This window comes from Aethalodelphis obliquidens, unplaced genomic scaffold (assembly GCF_003676395.1).
Source record: "Aethalodelphis obliquidens isolate GAN/ISIS:26980383/991018 unplaced genomic scaffold, ASM367639v1 scaffold91, whole genome shotgun sequence".
Lineage (NCBI taxonomy): Eukaryota > Metazoa > Chordata > Mammalia > Artiodactyla > Delphinidae > Aethalodelphis > Aethalodelphis obliquidens.
In genome coordinates, this window is record NW_020838035.1 from 1,755,391 (window position 1) to 1,769,530 (window position 14,140).

Consider the following 14,140-nt stretch of genomic DNA (forward strand, 5'->3'; position numbering starts at 1 on the left):
CTTCAATAAAAAATCTTTTTAAAAACATTAAAAAAAGATAAATAAGTAAGAATAGTAAGCGGACATTGTTCTAAGCCATTGAGTCTGTCATAATTTGTTATACAGCAGTAGAAAATTCATTAGACCATGACTTTACCTTCTATCGCCAAAATTAGGGCAAATATGTCTCGTTGTACATCTGCGATTAACACAGTTATCTCCCATATACACAAAGGGTTACCTGTGATGAGCAGTACTGAGATCTACCACTTCCATAAAAGAAAATGGAATTTGCTTAGACATTCTTTTTATTCTTTTTATTGAAGTACAGTAGATTTACAATATTATATTACTTTCAGTATCTACAACATAGTGACTCAATATCTTTATAGATTACACTCAAAGTTATTACAAAATAATGGGTATATTTCCCTGTGCTGTACAGTATATCCTTGTTGCTGTATCTATTCTATACATAGTAGTTTGTACCTCTTAATCCCCGACCCCATCTTGCCCCTCCCCGCTTCCCTCTCCCCACTGGTCACCACTGGTTTGTTTTCTGTATCTCTACAGTCTCTTTAAAGCTTATTTTAAGGGTCTCCTCCACCGAAGTTAGGAAGTGTTTGAAGTGTGGCACTGAAATACCTCACAGCAGTTTTGGGAAAGCATGGTAAATCCAGGCAGGAATTCCTGCTCTGTGTCTTTATGAAACTTAACTTCTAGTGACACCCTTTTATTTATTTATTTTGCTGCAATGGGAACATAGGCACTAAATAACTTTTAAGGTGTATCGCCACTCTGAAATCATTTATAATGTTTGTAACATGGAAGGCTCACCTTCCATCATCACCCTGAATTCTGTTCCTTGCATAGGCTGGCCTTACCTGTTGGGGAAGAGTTTTGCGGGGCTGGGGTAGAGAATGAGATTCCGTTTCTGGGTAGGGTTTAAAAAGCGATGCACATTTTTTAGTTTATAAATATACAGGTCAGCTTTAAGGAGAAGAGAGGGCTCTAGCATGGCAGGGAAAAGGTCTGCAGAGCCCCAAGAATATGGGAGGAATACCAAGGCTTTCAGGTGTGTGTGTTTAAGAGGTTTAAAAGATTGAAATGAGAGTTCCTCCAGGTGCCTGGAAAATTGCATCTCTCTCTCTCTCTCACACACCTGCTCTGTGGCATTGCTGTGTCTTTAGTTTAACAAGCATGCGAAGATGTGATTTCAGTATAAGCCATCTCAAATCCGTTGATCCCACGTGGAAGTAGGTGGCATAGAAATGACGTCTAAATGAGCATGCATTTGGCTGTCATAGGCAGTATTTTGGTTTGTGGAAGAGAATTGCAGTGTGTGTGTCAGTGTGTGAGAGTGCAAGAGGGGACACACAGCCTGGGATGTCCAGGGGCAGGTGGTTCCAATAAGCAGTGTGGCTACATGGTAAGGGAGAGTTAATTGTATTTTCTTTTTCTAACAACTTTTTACAACTATAACTCACACAACGTACAATCCACCTACTTAACGTTGCACAATTCAATGGTTTTTCGTATTCTCACAGCCTTGTGCTACTGCTACCAAGTCCAAGTTCATGCAGCTAAGACAGGCCGATAAAGCAAAAGACAAGGTGCTGGGGCAGGCGGACTCTCAACCACTGCAGCACCAGGGAAGCCCTCAGGCTTCTTTTATACTAAAATGGGAGAGGGTGCGGCTGGCTGTTGCAAACCTCTTGGTGCGGGAATCCTTTGTTCTTGCAGCTGTCCACCTGGGTCAGGTCAGGATGCTCCTAAAAGCCTCCAACAAGACAGACTTATTCTCTGTTCTGCAACTTTTTATCTCTATAGGAATGAAGAGTGTTAATACCTTTAAATGTCAAGCCTGGGAGGCGGAGCCTTGAAAATGAGCAATTATGTATATTTCCAGCTAAAGGCAACATTCTCTTACCAGAGGTGCAGAGCCAGCATTACTAGGCAGAGGCAACAGAGCACAGAGGTTAGAGCTAAAGGAACAGAGCTGATACGGAGTCACGTGTGCTCTGCACTGTAACATAACCATCCCCTGCAATTCATTTGAGAACATTTTCATCACCCCAACTAGAAACCCCAGTCTCTCGCTATCACCGCTTTATCCCTCTATCCCGCACCCACCCCAGCCCCTGGCAACCATGAATCTGCTTTTTCTGTCTCTATGGATTTCTTCCGGATATTTCAAATCAATGGGATGATAACCTTTCTGAACCGGCTTCTTTTACTGAGCGCGTTTTTGAGGTTCATCTGGGTTGTAAAGTGCTTCCTTTCTCTTTATGGTTGTATGATACCCCATTCTGTGTCTAGACCACATTTTAGTTATTTTTACTCACGATTCAAAGAGTCGGTAACAAGTCTACAGACTCTGTCTGGGTCAAATTCTGGGCAGGATTTCTTTTAGCAGAGCCTAGTCTTTGGACCCCGCAGGGCACGTGGCTGTGTTTGTTTTTTACCCCTGTTACGAACAAAGAGTAACATTTATGTTACTCTCTCTTTCCCAAACCCGGCAGCGTGTTAGCTTCCAGAGTAACCTAGATGGGAAATCTGGGCTTGGCCAGTGGAGACATCTATGGGGCAGCGGTCATGACGCAAACAGCTATTTCATTAAGGTCAGACTTAGTTTAGGAGAAAAAACTGGGATACGACCCACGATGGACTTTCCTTGTTTCCCCGCAGAACTGAACCTACGTACCCACTCAAATCCTGGTGAGGCAGAGAGATGCCTGAGGCCAAAGAAACAAGGAAACAGGTGGACCCTCAGAGGAGGGGACCTTCCATGTGACCGTCCTCACTTCTGACACCAATCGTGAGCTTGGAGGAATCTCCCCGAACACTCCCAGTCACGGTGTGAGCTGTTGCAAACTGCAAGGTCACAGGCTCACGTGGGCACAAGTCTATGCGGCCTCTGCCTGACCACGAGAGAAACCCTGATATTTCAACACGGTACAGAGTCTGTTGCTCCCCTGCGGTGACTTTGCGGGTGTCTGTGAGACCCTCACCTGTGTCTTTTGAGAAGCCAACTAATGCACACCCCTCCCCACTGGATTGCAAGCCCACTGCCAAGTGCACACGGGTGTCAGAGAGAAATAAAGGCTTCTGCTGACCGCCTTTCCAGCTGGACTGGAAAGGGGGCTCGGCGCACGGACCTAGCAGGCTCCCCTTCTCCCCGCAGTGAGCTGATTCTCCCAGGTGGAACTGGGGCAGCTGGGCAATTCTGTGAAATCCTTCCCTTCACAACTGCCTCTGCCTCGGTGATGCCCCCCTGCAGGAGGAAAGGGATGGGAGTGCACACCTGTTGCAGGTGCAGGAAGAGAGAGACAGAGACAGAGAGAGAGAGAGAGGGCGGACGGAGAGCCAGCAAAAGAAAGCTCTCAGACCTCCTATGATTTCCTCCAGAGGTGTACGAAGAATCCCTCCCCCCTCCTGAATTCGAAAGGGATGGTAGGAGACAAAATGAAATTTGCTTTATGTTCACACCCAATGAGTCATGATTGTTTAACACACCCGTTACATACGCTTCCCCCAGAAGAGTCCTCAAGAAATACCAGGCATATAGCGTCGTAAGTTGGATTTCAGTGGTTGTAGGGGTGGTTGTAGGGGTGAGAACGCGGGTGCCGCAGTCATTGGAGAATTCCTCCCTGCTCCCCTCCAACCATGCATTGCGATGAAAGGGCAGTGATGAAAGCTCATGTGGAAAAAAAATGAATCGAACCTGGTGGTCGTCAGAGCCCTTTTCATTTTCAGAGTCGTATCCTCTGGTCTGTGGCTGCATTTCTGTGTCTTGCATTACAAAACCCCAGGCTCTAACTGGGTGCCGGTGGCGGTGTACTCAAGACGTAAGAAAGATGAAACATCTTGAACGTTCCAGGAAGGAAGGAGAGGGGCATTTATGGTCTTGACTGTTAGTATTCTAGGAGTCTGGAGAAGCGTGAGGGTACATGCTACTACAAAGACCACGGTCAAGTTCACGGGGAATTTGGAGCTTCTTGTGAACGCCCAGATCAGTGTAGGTCTGGACAGGTAGAGGGGGCTGATGGGAAAGGATAATGTCCTACAGGAGTCAAGGTCACTGAGGGCTGAGACAAGGCGGATGGCCCCTACTTGTCCAGCCATGAGAGAGGACGGAAGCCATCTTCCTCACCGTGTGTCTTCAATCCTGACATGAGGTGTCCACCTCCCAGCCCAAACGTCTCTCCCTGCCTGGGCTTGTGGGTTGGTGAGCTGTCTTTGGGCGGAATGCATTGTTGTTTCAGTGGTCAGTTTTTGTGTCTCTGATATTGTCTCCTTGTAACAGCCCAGCTTGAGTTTTCCAATGAGGACGTGGGACATTGAATGACAATCGTGTTCTGCCACGTGGTCGGGCTGACACCTGGGCCCTGGCATTCCTGATGAGGTAGGTCCCTCCCCTCCACCAACGCTCCTTGCATTCTCTGGCTTCCCTCTGACCTTCAGTGATGCTCCTTGATTCTTCACGCAATGTTCTCACCACACGCACCTTCCCAGCTGTGGGACCTGTGATATAGAGGCAATAGCATGACGGTCCATTGCAGACCTGCCTTGCAGCTGAAATAACCTTCTAGGAAAACTGTTCTGACGTTTTGATAAATAAAAACCTCTTGACTAGGAGCCAGTAAAAATACCCCGATACTGAATTCCGCTGTGCCGAGGTGAGCTAATCATAGGAGGTCACTTCCATTCACAGAAGCATTAGCAGAAAGGAAAAGTCCTCAGGGAACAGAATGAAACGCATCTGGCTCATCCTTGCATAGAAGGAGAGGCTGGGTTTGCTCAGCCTGGCTGTTTTGAGTTTTCAGGGCTGGTCTAGGTGGCCACTGGTGGTGGACCCTTGCAGGGTCACTAAACTGAGGATGATTCAAAGAATATGAGTTAGACCCTCCGGTGGACAGTTTGAGGTAATGGTTGTGTTCAGTGGTTGTGTTTCTGTTGGTTGCAGGTGGTGATTAAGGGCTTACGCTTGCATTAAGGTGATCAGAGGTTTCATGAGATTAACCTGGCGACCGCAGGCACGATGGTCTGTGGCTTCTCCCCGTCGCTGGGCGTATATTAGGCTCCTGGGGAACTTATTAAGATGGAAAATATGCAGGCGCAATGGTACTTTAATTACACGTTGCAGACTAAATATAACCCAGAGGAAACCAGTCTTGTGACCGTTTGCACGGCCTCCTTGTTTCACATCCTCCCTCAGACCATGAGAGCTATTTCGTTTCTGTCTGGCTAAATCAAACACATTTTGTGTCTGTAAGTGCACAAGCAATGCTTCCTTGGAGAAAAGTGTTTATTTTCGGGGCCACGTAGAGACATTTCCCCCAAATAGAAGAGCGCGCTGAGTTTTTCGACGACCCGTGGCTGCGTTCAGCGCCGTAGCTCACGCTTGGATGGCTGTCTCACACGGAGCTGAATTCTTAAACCTTCTGAGATGTCCTGTCCATAAAAGCAGATTCAACCTACTGACTTCCAACTCTTCAAGCTAACAGACTTAATTACTACATGGCATGTAGCATAGAAGCTGGATTCTTTTTCTAATTGAAAAAACCCACTTTGAAATCCAATGTAGTTTCCAACACAGAGAATAAAGAGAGATGTAATTGTTTGCACTTTGAGACACCCAATCATATCTCTCTATCCCCACCTATGTATCTGTCTATCTAGCATCTATCTGTACATCCATCCATCCATTTAACCATCCATCTAAATATAGTGTATCATCGATATCTATGTATCTATGAATCTACTGAGTGTATATTTTTTCTTGCATTAAAAAAAGCATAGCAAAAACGTTGGCCACATGATTTTGGGGAGAAAACGATTTTATTTTACGGAATAACGACCTGCTGGGATCATGGGCTTTTAAAGACATGACATGCCAGTTTTCTGAGGATCAGTTACTTTTATTGGCCCAAGAAGCACCCAACAGTAACCCAATGGAAGAATAGGATTTCTCCCCCTGTTGGGGGCTTCCTTGATGAATGTCTCTTCATTCAAGCTGAACTTGTACAGAAATAAAATGGGGACGGGGTGTTTCTCTCCCATAGCCCCTGAATTTTCAAAGCATCCATCTTGTCGGTCTTTGTTTGGGAAACATATTCACAACACTATAAAAACTTGGATTCAAATCCTTACAGTGGAGCCCATACACATGGGCATTTGAGAAGGATAAACCCAAGCGGTTACAGTGTAGCGTGAATCTATTTTGGGCTCTGAATTATTCAGTTTGGTGATTCACAGTGGGTTAAATGGATCATTGCCAATTCTCCACTCCCCGTGCTGGTCAGTACCCATGCCCAGGGGTCTCGTAGAGCTATCGCCCCATGGTTAAGTTTAACTGTGGGACTGAGGCAGATTCAGTGGATTTCTTTCATCCTGGCAGAAATTAGTTCAATTTCAGGGTTGAGTGTAACATCTGGATGCGGGTTGTTTAGCTCTCCTGAAAGCCCGGTCTTCCGGTATGCAAAGAGGAGATCTATATAATTAGCTTGAAAATTCTAAGGAGCTTTGATCAGGCTGCACAGCTGTGTCATGCTTGTGGCTTCGTCAAACGTGGAGAGCAAAACATTCTTCATCCCCTCAGCGACACACATTCGAACGCAAGCCTGGTTTAGACGTGTTTGTTGTCACACGAAATCAAAATAAGGAACGTAGGAAACTTTTAGGAAGGGTGAGCGCTCACCCTGTATCATCTTTAATTTGGCAAATGTACACAAGACCCGTGAGGACATTTACAAGGTCAGTTCAACCCACAGAGTGGAAAAAATTCAGGGTGCAGTTTTGAGAAACAGGACAGAGATGCTGCCTATGGCTGGTAAGGAGTTCTGTGGGGTTTTGAGCACTCGTCCCCAAGCAGGAGCTGTACTTCCACCTCCCTGGGACACGTGACGATGTCGGCGGACATTTATGGCTGTCATGCTGGGGGGAGGGGTGCTCCTGGCACGTGGTGGGTGGAGACCAGGGATGCGCTCCACAGCCCACAGGGCACCGGACGCCTCACCCCGGCATCATCTGGCCCTAAATGTCACCCTTACTGAGGCTGCGAAACCCTGCTTTAGCACGGGAGACTCTTCTGCTATCTGTTTATCTATTTATCTATGGTGGCGATTCACAGCCCAGGGGCAAATTTTCCTTCCTGGGGACATTTGGCAACATCTGGGGACAGTTTAGAAGCATTACAACTGTCATCATTGACCAGCTGGCGTTTCATAGGTGTGGGGGGGCAAGGATGCCTCTCAAAGCCCTCCCATGCACGGGGGACCCCCCCAACACCCCGTCCAGAGTAAAGAATTATCCAGGCCAAAGTGTGAGTTGTGTTGAGGTCAAGAAAGCCTGTTTGAGGGATGACACGGCTAAGAAAATAGAAGACGTGGACCACGTGGGCAACACCGATGGAGGAATCCCGAGAGATGTCCCTGGAGGTATTCTCTGCTTTTGTTTTGCATCTGCGTGAAAGGAGGGCAGGGGAGAGAGAGAGAGAGAGAGAGCGAGAGGGAATAGCTAGGCATCGGATGCCAGGGGACCGTCCTGGGGTGAGGGCACCCAGGACGAATTGCCACTCACAGGGAAGCTGAAAGGATCGGAAAGGACACTTTCATATTCAAGTTTTAACTATACGTGCAGGTTTGCGATTGGTCTCTCCGTCATTCCCCAGACTTTCAGCGAGGTGTGGCATACACAAAGAGGTCTCGTGCGACTCATGCTGTGTACTGATTCCTTCGCTGAATTTTCCGATGGTTTTTGGAGGAAAGGAAAGTCGTGCTTCCTTGACTAATTAGAAAAGGGGCAAAAGGGGCACGTGTTGGATGTATGATTAACAGGGTGAGTAGCGGAGGGGAGCCTGCACCCCGCACTTTCCTCGGACTGGAATCCCAAGCTGCTTAACGTTCGTCACAGGGCAGGGCATGGAGTGAGGCTTAGTTAGAGCTAGAAGACCAATAGGACCACGAAGGAAACATTCATGAGATGCCTCTTTTCCGATGACCATGTCATGAAGATGACCTTGAGAAGTGATGTCTTTGGTCGCTTGGCTGTCAGATCCCTTTTTCTCATACCTGGAGAGAAACCTGATCCTAGCTCCACGGGGATGCTCTGGGATAACATCTCTTGGCTGTAGGTGGTGGGCTTGCCTGCCGGCTGAAATAACCTTATAAGACATCGTCTTGAGGTCTCAGGAAGTGAGCCCTCTTGGAGCAGAGGCGATACAAATACCCCTTCTATTGAATCCTGCCATGCGAGGGTAAGATAAATCCCAGAGGTCATGTCCACACACCAAAATGTTAGGAACGGAGAAGTCCCCTGACAACATAATGGCTCCTCCCACATCTAGAAAGAGAGGTCAGCTGGCTTGTTTCCAGATGGAAGGCTAGGCTCTAAATCCAGCCCATGTTTTCTCCACCCCCATGGCTGCTGGAAAGAACATGTGGCAGGTGTAGACTAAGAGTCATTTCAGAGATAACCAGAGAAAATCCGCCAGCCGTAAGAAATTGAGATGCAGTTATTAATTACAAGGTTGTGTCAACCTTCATTTCTTAAGGGTAGCTTTTATAAAAACATTATTCCATTTCATTAAAAGCGGTGGATGCCATGACTACATCCCCTAGAGCCTTAAACCTAATTTGAACCCACTTTTTATTATTTGTAGCTGCAAATCTTTCTTGGGCAAAATTTCAGAGGTTTAGTTGGAAAGACAAATTCCTGTATAAATTGGAATGAATAGAAACAGTAACAAATTTATATGTATACATATATGTACGTTATCTATAGGTAGAAGTATATATGCAACATATATAAATATATTTATATACATGTACATATATAAAATAAGATGCACCTATTAAATATATTTACATACATAGATGTAATATAAATAAATAATATATAAGTGTGTATACTCATATTTATAGACGCTAATGCGTGACACACACACAATATCGACGGTGAATTTAGGGGTAAGGCAGTAGATCCCAGTTTGCCTTTGGTTTTGAGCATCATTTTATAATACGTAGTAAATTATCTACAGGGTCTTCATCTGGGAAATAGAAGTCTAGGGTGGGACCCTGTTCCCTGCCTGAGTTTCACCGTCTAGTCCATAACGGATACTAAACTATGTGTGAAGTGAAAGAACGTTTAATTCAGGGAGGGATCTGGTGTGTCGCTCATCATAAACCCACCCATTTTCATGGTTTAGGTTTTTCCCAAGGCCGATATGGCTCCGTTGGCTTGTGTTAAAGCTGCCTTTACGATATGCGTTCTGACCTTCATATACTTTCAACGATTGGAGGGAAGAAAGAGGACGTGTGTCTGTGACATCTCTGTGAGTGTGGCCACGTGTCAGCTCCCTGCTCGGAGGTACCATGGGGCCAGCATCCCGCCAGGGATAAAATGACCCCTGGAAGCGGGGCGTGAGTGTCTGATTCAATGGGAATGACAGCATTTTTTCCTCTCTGCTTCGCGCTCAATTTAGCGATTGTGTTGTTTCACGTTGCCCCCCAGGGAAGCGAAGTCATGTTTATTTTGGGTTCACACCTCCGAACAATGACCTTTCCAATCCAGTTGCTAATGTTTCTGATCGAATGTCATTGTCCTACCCCCAGAGAAAAGCCAGCGAACGCCAGAATACGTGTGTGTGACAACGGCACAGATTCAAAGTAAGAATACGATGGTGACAGCGGAGGTCCTGAAGAGAAGAAAGGACCCTTATTCTTCAGTGTCTTAGAATCTAGCTGGAAAAAGAGGCATTTCTGCAACCGGCAAGTAATCAAAGAACACAAGTGCAGGAAGAGAGGTTATAAACATTCACCGTGGGAGTCAGGAGGACAGAGAAGTTCATCCCGATTTGGGGGGATTACCAGACATTTCAAGGAAGAGCTTGCACCAACTAAGCCTCTACGGTTGGGTTTTAAAATTTCAATAATATGAGAAGGCTGGAGATTCTTCAAACTGGGACTAAAGAGGGGAGATGCAGAGGCCAGCATGGTGGATTCGAGACCAAGCAGAGATGGAACTGACGTGAGGAACTGGGGCTGGTTTGCAGGACGTGAAATGTCTCCTCAGATCGGGGATGCCTCTCTCTAGGGACAGGGGGTTATTGGGTGAGATGAGGGCTTTGGGTCATTTCTCTGCTGTGGAGGCTGCAGCTGATATAGAGAAGAGACCTGACCTGGTGAGGATGTGGTCCCCTGTCCTGTCTGGTCTACGGGTCCAGGTTGAAAACTGCGCGTGCGCTACTCGAAAACATTGCCTTTGATGGTCAGGAAACTTGCCGTTAGTTGAGGCTCGGCTGGTTGCTCATGGACGTGGCCAGAAAACTCCTGTCTAGGTTTTGTTTGCACGTCAATCCCTGAAGGCTGCGTGGAGTCAGACTCTTGCACGTGCCTCGAAAGAATGAAACATGATCGGAAGTGGACCATGGAATCCTTTCACCTCTTCCCGCCGAGTTCCGGAACCCATTAAAAAAGCAACAACTCAAGTTCTTTGCTTTGAAATATTTTGTTCCACGACCCATAACGGATGGTGAAAAGGATTCGGCACCAAGAGCACTAGAATCTTTTATACCACGTGGCTGCCCTTGGGGGGATCCCCCTTTAACCGTCTTTCCCGTCCGTGGCATTCTACCAGCGCTCTGAGACCCTGGGCTGTGGGATTTTATCGTTCTGCTCAAGCCATGTGAGAGAACCGGGTGGGAACCGCGGTTTCTCCCTCCCCGGAATCTCAGGGGAAAGCGAATTGCAAACTTCTCCAGAAAGGAAAGAGCAAGGCCCTGGGACACATCACGAAAATCTGGTTCCAAAGACAAACCGATGTTAATGGGGTCCTCACTGGGGAGGTTAATCCTCCACCCTCTGTCCCAGATAAAAATCAGTGAAGTCGGGCAAAAATCGTTCTTGGTCCTGTGCCTTCTTTTTTCCTATGAAATGTAGGGGAGCCAGAAACGTCTTAAATTAGCACAATATGTGTGCCTCTCTGCCTCGGTGGGGTTTCAGCAGCCTGCATTCCTACTGATGCAGTGATAAGGAACTCTCTCTCCAGGGTAAGAGCAAGCAGTGTGTTTGGTGAGGTCCCACAAGTATGCTTCAAGAACTGGAAATAAGTGTCTTTAGACATATGACTGTATTTATGTTTCTTAGTAATTTTAGGCTTTTCGCTTTTTTTTTTTTGTCTCGGGCTCCAGGCACTCCTTGACTTGCGGCCACAGAGGGATTCTAAATCTCTGCCTCCGTCTTCCCGGAGCTTCTCCTCTGTGTCTGTGTCTCTCCTCTTCTGTGTCTTAGAAGGACCTTGTCACTGGATGTAGGGCCACCTTCCCCCAGGAGGACCTCATCTCAGACCCTTCCCTTCATCACCTCTGCAGAGACTCTGGTTCCTAAAAAGGTCCCGTTCCCAGGTCCCTGGTGTCAGGGTGTTCATATGTCTCTCTGTGGCCACCATTCAACCCACTGTACTCTGGTTGCTCACTAAGGGAGGTGCATACAGGCTGCCCGGTGCTTTGACAGGTTGCGAGCTTTGGGGATACGAGGGCATCTTCCCATTCAAAGCTCCACCCGTTCTAAGGAACTTAGCTCTTACTGAACTCTCTCCTTTGATCTTCTCCCAAGGATGTGTTTAAATGACGTGAAGTCTTATCGTTCCTGCTTTCTTTCCTTTTTCTCACACTAGGGCGTCTACACTTCCGCTAATTCACCGAGGAGTAGGTCACACGTTGTCAGAGTCGATTGTATCACCACCAGCACGGTTTGTTCACCAATGCCCTTGTACTGAAACCAAACAATAATAACAGCAGCACAAGCAACGATGACATGTCAGCTTGTCTTAAATCTAGATGACGTTCCCCACTTGCCAAAATCATCCACTTACGGTCACTGCAAGGTTAGAGCAGGAAATGGGTGTCTAAGAGTTTTTTTATAAAGATGTGCACCTTGGTAGCACTAGATATTTGCCCAGAGTATAAAGTAATTCAACTGAAGGACCATAGATCTAAATTTCAGAGCTGGGAAGGCCCAAATAATTGCCCAGTTCTTATAAGGAGTCCTAGCTCTTCCTAAGGTGGCGGAAGAGGGAGACGTTTTTGCCAATCTGGATGCTGTTCAGGAGAGGAATTTCCCCCAGAAAACACAGGAGCGTTACCACGTGCTCCTCCAGCAACACCTCTGCCTGCGGTGGGGCTGCGTAGGGCCGTGGCACGTTCTGCGGGCCCTTGTGTTTCTCCGTGCGTGGTCTCTGGGTGGTTGTCCAATTCTGTGCTTAGGAATGATTCTACCCTCTATAAGTTGGTGCAGCCAGTATGGAGAACAGTATGAGGTTCCTTAAAAAAACGAAAACTAGAACTACCATACGACCCAGCAATTCCACTCCTGGACATATACCCTGAGAAAACCATAATTCAAAAAGAGTCATGCACCCCTATGTTCACTGCAGCACCATTTACAATAGCCAGGTCATGGAAGCAACCTAAGTGTCCATCGACAGATGAATGGATAAAGAAGATGTGGTGCATATATACAGTGGAATATTACTCGGCCATAAAGAAGAATGAAACAATGCCATTTGTAGCAACATGGATGGACCTAGAGATGATCATACTGAGTGAAGTAAGTCAGACAGAGAAAGACAAATACCACATGCTATCACTTGTATGTGGAATCTAAAATATGACACAAATGAACTTATCTACAAAACAGAAATAGAGCTACAGATGTAGAAAACAAACTTATTATTACCGGGGGAAGGGGTGTGGAGGGATCAATTGGGAGATTGGGACTGACACATACACACTACTATATATAAAATAGATAACTAATAAGGACCTACCGTAGAGCACAGGGAACTCTATTCAATGCTCTGTAATGACCTCTATGGGAAAAGAATCTAAGAAAGAGTGGATCTGTGTGTATGTATAACTGACCCACTTTGCTGTACACCTGAAACTAACACAACATTGTAAGCCAATTCTACTCCAATAAAAGCTTTTAAAAAATAGTAAAAAATTAAAATAAAAAAAATGATTCTACCCTCCTCCATCCCCTGGGGGACAGAAGGTCAAGGAGTCCATGTACCTTGGATGGAGTGCAGAGTTAAGACTTAGTTGATCTGGGCATGGAACTCTTTCGTGGTGTTTATCCATGTCTGTCTGAGCTGTCCAGCATGACGCTGGTGTATCTGACATACTCCAGGAGCTCCTATAAAATGAGTCAAACCAACAACGAATGAATGCACTTGGCATCACATAACCCAAACCCTTCAAGGCATTGCAGACAGTTCCAAACAGGGCGTTCAGCGTTCACACACGTCAACCCAATGTGTAAACATGTTCCTTGCCAGAAACCAAACATGTGAAAGTGATCACCAGGCACTCTCTCTAAATATATCGATAGTTCCCACCCCTGAGGACAAGTCCAGATTTTACCTTTATCCTTTCCAGACCCTTCTGGCTTGTCGTCTTCACTGTGTGTTAGCTGGGCTTCTACATTTATTGTCTTCGAGAAAAAGGACGGGATTTATGCACGCCGTCTGTCTGCCACGATTCTGAAACGCCGATGATAAGAACTGGTCCGCATGTGTTTCTGGTACAGTTTCCACTGAATGCAGATTTTTACATTCCACCCCGTTCCTTTTCGCTCTAACACACTGCCGTTGAATGAGTTTTTGTGGAATGAATGCCGTTGTAACTAGATTCTGGGAACACACGAGGGTAGGAATTTGGTACGGCACTGCAATGGGATCCTCCCATGTTGCCTGCTGGAAGGGCTTGGGTTTATTTTCTTGTACTTCTCTGGACATTTGTGTGGCTGTTCTCTCTACTCTTGGGTTGAATCATAAACATCAACTGCACGTACAAATTTCAAATCATCCTGTTGACACCAGCAACTCATACAATGTTTTATGTCAATTGTATCTCAGCTTTAAAACGAGAAATGTCATCTGCATAATGTTTTGTGTCAACGTATCTCAATTAAAAAAACCCAATACATGTTATGTGCTCCTTTCCTATAATTTTGTGTTTCTCTGCATAGGGGGTGTAGTGGGTTGAATGACGGTCCCTAAAAGGATGTTTCTCTCCTAATCCCCGGAACTGGTGAATGGGACTTTAGGACAAAACAGTCTTTGCAGGTGTAATTCAGCTAAAGCTCTTTAGACAAACAAA

At 46.2% G+C, this 14,140-nt stretch overlaps 1 long non-coding RNA gene across 1 annotated transcript; it reads right to left on the reverse strand.

Moving 5' to 3' along the window:
• Positions 1–2,287: 2,287 nt before the first annotated feature.
• Positions 2,288–13,938, reverse strand: LOC113614189 (uncharacterized). The gene is made up of 3 exons (XR_003430507.1): positions 13,403–13,938; positions 13,053–13,175; positions 2,288–4,503 (listed from the first exon to the last, which is right to left on the reverse strand). It is a non-coding gene; the product is annotated as an uncharacterized LOC113614189 (long non-coding RNA).
• Positions 13,939–14,140: the final 202 nt, after the last annotated feature.